Raw genomic sequence first — 6,357 nt, 5'->3', positions numbered from 1 at the left:
TCCCACCTGAGTGTCTCTTGACACATCAGTCTGCGAAGCTAAGCCTGAACTCTTGTACCTCAGCCCACAGTTAGTCTCACAAGTGGTCTTGGGGATGCTCCCCAGTCCTCCATATTGTAGTCACTGTCTCTAGGCTGTGCCTTGCGGGAGATCAGGGGTTGATGGCCTAGAGGAGTAGGGTCTGCTCAGGACAGAGTTCCAGACTTCTATCCAGCCCAGTCTCAGGTCCAGCCCTCTCTACAGGGCAGGAGGGGCCAACCTGAATGTGGGGGTACGGGTTTGCTAGACATGCAGAGATCCACAGGTCTCCTGGGGACCTGGAAGAGGTTCTGAAATTCACAGGATCAAGTTTCAGAAAACACAGGTCAGGGTCAGCAGAGCAGCTGGCAGCGGGGAAGGCCAGGCCCAGCTAATTTCCTGTCAGCAGGGCCCAGAGGCCCCAGCCTCTCTCCAGGCCGGCCGCAGGGGAGGAGATGCCGGGAATGGCTCACATTCCTCTGGCTGGGGCTGTACAGACCCGGCGAACCTCAGGGGACCTCAGGGAATGAGGAGATGGATCTGCTGTGGCCAGAGGGGGGGGGGGGGGGGGCAGCCCAGGCATCTGTTGTTGCAACCTTGGCTGACTGAGGCCGAAGCTTGCAGAGTGGAAGCCGGAAGTGAAGAGTGAGGCTACAGGGACCTGGAGAGAAAAAAGCCTGGCCCACATAGGGTCGCAAGGCACCACCTCCCGAGCAAATCCAATTGCTTCTTGCCGAGGCCTGGATTTCCTAGAAGGCTCAGCTATGGTTGGGCTGTGTGGCAGTGGGGGCCAAGCTGGCCTAGGTGCCTCTTGGAAGGGAGTCAAGGCCCCCACATGTCGAATGGCTGAATGCTCCTCTACAGTGTTCTGGTGGTGTGTGGCTAAATCAGCTGGGGTGCTGTTCTCTACTAGGAGGCTCAAGTTCCCTCCTAGAGAAGGAACTTTATGTCCTTTCTGGTCCCCAGGAGGGGACTCCTAGCCTTGAACAGCTGTCCAGAAGCCTGGCCAGGCAGGGCTGACAGGTTCCCTCCCTCTCTGGCCTAGCTGGAAGAAGGGTACATGGGATAAAATTGGACAATTCTGGGCTCACATCCTAGCTTCCTTAGGCTCTGCTGTGTGACCTCAGACAAGGTCATTTAACCCCCTGCAAAGTCTCCCTAGTACACATGTCCTATCAGAGCCTGGCTTCTCCCTGCCTGGCCAGCTCTCCCCTCACTAGGCCATTCTTGACTTCCTGGGAATCCATTCAATAGTCCCACTAGATAGGGCCTAGACCTACCCAGACCTTCTGCCTCCTCAAGTCTGAACAGACTTAACAGCTCCCAGTCTGCCTGCCCTGGGCACGCCTCGCCCTGGAGATCCTGAGACGGGCTGGCTGCCTTTCCTTGCCTTCCCCCACTTCCCCTCTGCCCAGCCATCACTACATCTAAGAGTCAACATAAACGCCACGGGTCAGGGAGACTCTGCCCCACAGCAGGCTGTGTGTTTCTTGTGCCTTGGCTCCTGCCTGCCCTTAACTAACCAGCTCTGGCTACCCTGGGCACAACACTTGCAGGCTTTACTTAGGGTCCAGCGTATCTGCGCAGGCATCAACACGGGGCATCAAGGGACGCGTGTTGAATACATAAACAGTGGTCAGGGGTTTGTGTGACCAGTTTATTCAGGGTAGGTGCCATCCTATGCTTGGGGTAGGTAAAAGGCTGGAGGCTGGAGGATCCTCACATACTGGGGTCCTGAGAAGGGAGATGTTTTTGCTGTTTACTGGTTAGGCTCCCAGTTGCCCTGCCCACAGCCAGGTTAGAGGTGGGCATGGCAGGAAGCCCCATGCCCCCATCGACTAACCCAGCCAGTGGTAAGAGGCCACCAGAACCTGGCAGCACCAGGTGAGGGTGTGTACATGTCTGAAAGGCTGTAAGTGCTAATGTCACCAGGGTGTGGTTTGTGTGTGTGTGAATGCACAGGCTTTTTACAGTACTCTGGTGTGTGCACATGACTGCATTGTCTCATGCATGTCACCTCCCCCTCCACAGACACCAGCCTGTACTCTCTGAGGTACCTTTGCCCTGTGTCTGACTCTTAACCCCGTGCCATTCTCACTCGATTCCTCGTCCAGGGCTCCTCCCCTCCCCTCTGATGCTGCAAGAGGAGCTTTGTGATGCTATGGCGAGTGACTGGAGGCAGCATGTTACATGCTTACTGTGCGCTTCCGGAGGGTGTGTCGTGGTTTCCTTCCATCTTCAGGGCTCTCAGTGGCTGCCCGAGTCTTTCTGCTGGCATCGCTCCATATGATAAGCCTCGTTGGTGCGGCCCTGGGCCCGTCTGTCCAGAATAACCTCTTGAGGCCAGTTTACCTGCAACCTTACTTCATCCTCTACCATGGGTACAACAGCATCCCACGTCCCAGGGATTAGACTGTGGAGGCCATTTTTGTGCTGTTGCACAAATGGTTGACTTTGACTTTACAGTGTGAGTTTCTTGAATCCTAAACTGTAGATCCCTGAGGAGAGCTGGGGACCAGCATGTCCTAATGTCACCATGCAGCTGGCTAAACCCCACTGAGCTCACAGTTTGAGACCTTATTTGGTATAGTCTTTGCATATATGGACATCCCTTGGCCTGTGGGGATTGTTCTGTTTAATCCACCCTAAGTAGAGACTAGTGTAAGATGAAGATGTGTGAACTTTTAAGCCCTTTTTAGCATCCTTGTTGAACATCAGTGACATCTCCTTGGGAATGGGGGCTACCTGGGGACTTCAGCAAGAGATGGTGAGCCTGGTTGGCCTATAATCTCTCTCCAGGGCCCATTGTAGCCACTAAGTGGCCTGATAGCACTGGTAAATGCCTGCTGTTGGGTGATGGGCAGACAATACACTGGCTTTGGTGCCTTTACTCACTGAAGGAGGTTCTTCCCTACAGGATAAGGATCTGATATGCCATATGTCTTCATTCTGGGAAAAGATATGAGGTCAAAATTTGAACTATGTTTTACTGAATTTGTATTCTGCACTATTGTAAAAAACAAACAAACGAATATACCCAGTCAAACCATTGTTAAGAGATGGGCCATCTATATATTCTGGGGATCTTTTTTTGTTTGTTTGTTTAGTTTAAATAAGGTGTCTTTGTGTAACAGTCCTGGCTGTCCTGGAGCTTGATCTATAGACCAGGCTGGCCTTGAACTCACAGAGATCTTGCCTGCTTCTGCCTCCCGATTGCTGGGGTCAAGGGAGTGCACCACCTCTTGGCTCTTTCAGTTTTTATTTTTTATTTTTTTATTTTATTTTTAAAGATTTATTTATTTATTATATGTAAGTACACTGTAGCTGTCTTCAGACATTCCAGAAGAGGGCGCCAGATATCGTTGCGGATGGTTGTGAGCCACCATGTGGTTGCTGGGATTTGAACTCTGGACCTTCGGAAGAGCAGTCGGGTGCTCTTACCCACTGAGCCATCTCACCAGCCCTCTTTCAGTTTTTAAAATGCAATTTTTACTGCATTTATTCTGTGTGTGTGTGTGTGTGTGTGTGTGTGTGGTACATGAACACCTGAGTCCCACAGCACACATGTGGAGGTCAGAGGACCATTTAAGGAGGAGTCAGTTCCCTTAGGGATTGAACTCAGGTACTCAAGCTTCATGGTGGGTTCCTCCTGCCACCTTTTCAGTTTTTATTCCTTTCTTGTAGGTGAAGCCTTTCTCTCAGAAGGCTGAGAAATGAGAGGTTAACTGCCCACGGCGAGAAGCATCTGTGTATCCGGGCGCTGGCACTTTTTCCTCTGAGCAGAGAGCTCCAAGAGAGCTAATGTTCCATGTTACTGGCGGTTCCCTCTAGGACAGGGCTGTGAGTGGCCTCAGTGGCCCAGGCGCTCTGAGGTGCAACACTGTGGCCATGGGCTACTCTTGCTGGTTACTAAGGATGTCCATTCTTGGATGATACAAAACTTCACGACAATTTTGATTTTTTTTTTAATGGGTCTTATGTAGTTAGTCCAGGCTGGTCCCAAATATAACTGAGGATGACTTAAAATTTCTGATTCTCCCACTACCACCTCCCAGTGCTGGGGTCGGACCCAGGGCATTATACCTGTGGAACGGGTACCTGAGCTATGTCCCAAGTCCACATAGTTTTGTCACAGCTTGCAAATGGCTATGTAAGATATATTTCCGGAGCCTGATGGCTCTGTATATAACTTTCCTGCCCTCCCTGTGTCCCTCGTGGGGCCGTACCTGCATCCTGGTCACATAGCCTCCCTTGGCCCTTGGCCCTTGGCCCTCACAGTGTTTCTCTAGAAATAAATCTCTTGCATATCAGATCCCAGTTTTGTGTCTGCTTCTTGGAGGATCTAAAATGGTCCAAGCAATCTAAGCGGGTAGATGGGGTCAGTCAATAACAGGCTGGTCATGAAGGAGGCCCCTGGGGTGGCATATTATTAAGAAACCATGTCTCCTGCAAGTCCAGGGGCCACTGAGCAGCAGCTGAAGAGCTTGGGGTGGGGGTGGGGTGGTTCTATGGCACTGTCACCAGTGAGAATTAGGGGTTTATGTCCATGAGGACACTGGCACCATGGTCTCTCTGGCCTAAGCTACAGGCAGCAGCCTTTCTGCTGAGAGCTGTGTCCTGTGCTGAGGGTAACCAAGGCCTCAACTCATAAGGCAGAAGACATCTCCATTTATCCGTTAGCTTGCCAAGGATTAGATGTTGAATTCTAGAATATTCTGGACACATGCTAGGTCTGATAAACGAAAAAGACTACATTCTGAGAGAATAGTGAGAATTGACTGGCTGGGGCCAAGCCTGGCCCGCCTGAGTTTATGTGTTGAGGTGCTCAGTTAGACGGGCTGAAAAGCGGCATCCTGACGAGGGTACTCCTTGTGGGGAGCCAGAGATGGCTCAGTTGTTGCTGAGGTAGCCCTCAGAAGTCTGAACCGATGTGAGCATCACTCAAAGGAGCAGACAGACCTAGTGCCCCTGGCATGTGACTGAGGAACAAGCCTTCAGTGCGCAAGCTTTTGGGACACTTCATACACAAACCATAATGGGCTATGATGGTCTGCTCATGTCCACAGACAACTTGATGGGGTTAATCATGGAAACAGGCTACTGGGTGTGTCTGTGTGGTGTGTCCACAGCGATTCAACTAAGGCTCAAAGGTCCATTCTGAATGTGGCAACCCCAGCCCGTGGCTAGAGTCCCAGGATGAATAAAAGGGGAGGGCAGGCTGCTGCTTCTTTGGGAAAACACCAAATGGTGGATGACGCTGGTGCAGCGGGAGGACCTGGGGCCCAGGATTAGGAGGCTACAGCGGCTTCCGTCTTCCATCGGGGAATTCAGCAGCAGTTTTAGGGGCCGCAGAGGTCGAGATCTTGGGGCTCTTGGAGGTAAAGCTGAAGACAAGGACTGGATCCCTGTCACCAAGCTGGGCTGCCTGATTAAGGACATGAAGATCAAGTCCTTGGAGGAGAGCTACCTGTTCACCCTGCCCATTAAGGAGTCTGAGATCATTGACTTCTTCCTGGGTGCGTCCCTAAAAGGATGAGGTTCTGAAAACCATGCCAGTGCAGAAGCTGGCAGTGGACCAGGTTCAAGGCATTCGTCACCATTGGGGACTACAATGGTCACATTGGTCTTGGCATTAAGTGCTCCAAGGAGGTCGCCACTGCCATCCGAGGGCCATCATCTTGGCCAAGCTTTCCATTGTCCCTGTGCGGAGAGGCTACTGGGGGAACAAGATTGGCAAGCCCCACACTGTTCCATGCAAGGTGACAGGCCACTGTGGCTCTGTGCTGGTGTGTCTCATCCCTGCTCCCAGAGGCACTGGCATTGTCTCTGCTCCTGTGCCCAAGAAGCTACTGATGATGGCCGGGATAGATGACTGCTACACTTCAGCCAGAGACTGCACTGCCATCCTGGGCAACACTGCCAAGGCCACCTTTGATGCCACCTCCAAGACCTACAGCTACCTAACCCTGACCTCTGGAAAGAGACTATGTTCACCAAGTCTCCTTGTCAGGAATTCACTGATCATCTTGTGAAAACCCACACCAGAGTCTCTGTCAGAGGACCCAGGCTCCAGCTGTGGCTACCACATAAAGTTTTTACACACACACACACACACACACACACACACAAAAGGATTAAGTCTGTTAAAAAAAAAAGCAGGAGATGGGGTGGGGGGGTCGGGGGAGAGGGCTGACCACCAGTGTCCTTCCCTGCTCCCAGGCTCAGTGCACAGTGACCAGCCATCTGAAAGTTGTCATGTTCTCTCCACATAGCAGACAGTACCATCAGTGAGCCAAGGGAAACCCCTCCTCCCTTAAGTTGCTTTCGTCAGTGTAACTA

General features: G+C 51.9%; 1 pseudogene; it reads left to right on the top strand.

Moving 5' to 3' along the window:
• The first annotated feature begins 5,262 nt into the window (after positions 1-5,262).
• LOC110298043 (small ribosomal subunit protein uS5-like) lies at positions 5,263-6,108 on the top strand (annotated as a pseudogene).
• The last annotated feature ends 249 nt before the right edge of the window (positions 6,109-6,357 follow it).

Source organism: Mus caroli, unplaced genomic scaffold, assembly GCF_978045245.1.
Source record: "Mus caroli unplaced genomic scaffold, Mus_caroli_1 scaffold_8, whole genome shotgun sequence".
Lineage (NCBI taxonomy): Eukaryota > Metazoa > Chordata > Mammalia > Rodentia > Muridae > Mus > Mus caroli.
Note: the sequence above shows the minus strand (reverse complement) of the source record. Positions and strands in the feature narration are given on the sequence as shown.